The 2321-nt window shown below is 38.0% G+C and overlaps 1 pseudogene; it reads left to right on the forward strand.

Annotated features, from left to right (window-relative positions):
• The first annotated feature begins 1722 nt into the window (after nucleotides 1–1722).
• On the forward strand, nucleotides 1723–1847 carry LOC128578607 (uncharacterized; annotated as a pseudogene).
• Nucleotides 1848–2321: the final 474 nt, after the last annotated feature.

Consider the following 2321-nt stretch of genomic DNA (forward strand, 5'->3'; position numbering starts at 1 on the left):
TGGGATTGTATGCTTTTTTTTCCTGTTAATTAATTTTAGGTTTCTGTAGATTCTGGTTATCAACCCTTTGCAGATTCATAACATGCAAATATCGTTTCCCATTCTGAAGGGTGTCTGTTTGCTTTAATTGTTGTGTCCTTAGTTGTGCAGAAGATTTTTTTTTTTCTCTTAATTAAGTTCCCTTTATTTGTTTTGTACCTTAGGGGAAAAACGATTTTTTTCAAGTTCTTCAAAGTATTGCAATTAAATATGTAGATTGCTTTGGGTAGTATAGATATTTTAGCAATGTTTATTCTTCCCATCCAAGAGCATGATAAATTCTTCTATTTGTTAATGTCCTCTGCTATTTCTTTTCTCAGGGTTTCATAATTCCCTCTGCAGAGGTCCTTAACCTCCTTTGTTAGATATAGTCAGATGTATTTTATTTTCTTCGAAGCTACTGTGAAGGATACTGTGTCCTTGATTTACTTTTCAGCTCCATTATTCTTTTTTTTTTTGTAGAGACAGAGTCTCACTTTATGGCCCTCGGTAGAGTGCCGTGGCATCACACAGCTCACAGCAACCTCCAACTCCTGGGCTTAAGCGATTCTCTTGCCTCAGCCTCTCGAGTAGCCGGGACTACAGGCGCCCGCCACAACGCCCAGCTATTTTTTGGTTGCAGTTCAGCCGAGGCCAGGTTTGAACCTGCCACCCTCGGTATATGGGGCCGGCGCCTTACCAACTGAGCCACAGGCGCCGCCCTTCAGCTTCATTATTATTGGCATATATAAAGGCTGCTGATTTGTGCACATTGATTTTATTCCCTGAGAGATTACTGTATTTCTTGATCACTTGCAGAAGTCTTGTGGTTGAATCTCTGGGGTTTTCTAAATATAAGATCATATATATCAGCAAAGAATGAGAGTTTGACCTCCTCTGCCCCCGTTTGAATGCCCTTAATATCCTTCTCTTGACTGATTGCATTGGCTAGAACTTCCAGCACTATGGTGAATACTAGTGGCAATAGTGGACATCCTTGTCTAGTTCTAGTTTTAAGTTTAAATGCTTTCAGTTTTACTCCATTCAGTATGATATTGGCTGTGGGTTTGTCATAGACGACATCTATCACTTTAAGTAATATCCCATGTATGCCTAATTTCTTAAGTGTCCTTATCAGAAAAGGATGCTAAATTTTGTTGAATGCTTTTTTTCTGCATCTATTGAAAGGATCATATAGTTTTGTTTTCCCTTATATTTTTGTAGTGAATTACCTTTATTGATTTGTGTATGTTAAAGCATCCTTGCCTTGCTGGGATATAGCCTACTTGATTGTGATGTGTAATTTTTTAAGTATGGAGCTTTATTCTGTTTGCTAGTGTTTTATTGAGTATTTTTGCATCAATATTCATTAGTGACATTGGTCTGTAGTTTTCTTTTTTTTGTCGGGTTCTTTCATCGTTTTGGTATTAGGTGGGTGTTTGCTTCTTAGAAAGTGTTAGGGAGGATTCCTTTCTTCTCAATGTTTTGGAATAATTTCTGAAGCATAGGTACAATCCCTTCTTTGAATGTTTGATAGAATTCTGGTGTGAAGCTGTCTGGAGCAGGGCTTTATTTTTTTGAGAGCTTTCGTATTGTTTCTTCGATTTTTGTGCTTGATATTGTTCTGTTCAAGAAATCTATTTCTTCCTGGTTAAGTCTAGGGAGGTTGTGTGATTCCAGATATTGGTCCATTTCCTGCACATTAGCTTTGCACAGTGGCAGTATGAGGTTTATCCGAGGCGTGATTATTGCTAATTGAAAACTTTTCCAATTTCCTGCACATTGTCAAATTTCTGGGTGTAGAGGTTTTTTGTAATAAAATACGATCTCTTATATCTCTGTGATATCTGTTATTATTTCCCCCTTTTGTTTGTGATTGGGGTCATTAGAGATCTTTATGAATAACCGACTTTTTGTTTTGTTAATTTTCTGTCTTTTTTTATTTTTTTTTTTAGAGACAGATTCTCACTTTATTGCCCTTGGTAGAGTGCTGTGATGTCACAACTCACAGCAACCTCCAGCTCTTGGGCTTAAGCGATTCTCCTGCCTCAGCCTCCTGAGTAGCTGGGACTATAGGCGCCCGCCACAATGTCCGGCTATTTTTTTGTTGCAGTTTGATTGGGGCTGGGTTTGAACTCGCCACCCTTGGTATATGGGGCCAGAGCCCTACTCACTGAGCCACAGGTCCTGCCCTGTTTTGTTAATTTTGTTAATGATTCTTTTGTTTTAATTTTTTTTCATTTCTGATTTAATTTCAGTTATTTCTTTTCTTTTGCTAAGTTTGGGATTGTATTACTCTTCCT

The sequence above is a fragment of the Nycticebus coucang genome, chromosome X (assembly GCF_027406575.1).
Source record: "Nycticebus coucang isolate mNycCou1 chromosome X, mNycCou1.pri, whole genome shotgun sequence".
NCBI classification, from domain to species: Eukaryota; Metazoa; Chordata; class Mammalia; order Primates; family Lorisidae; genus Nycticebus; species Nycticebus coucang.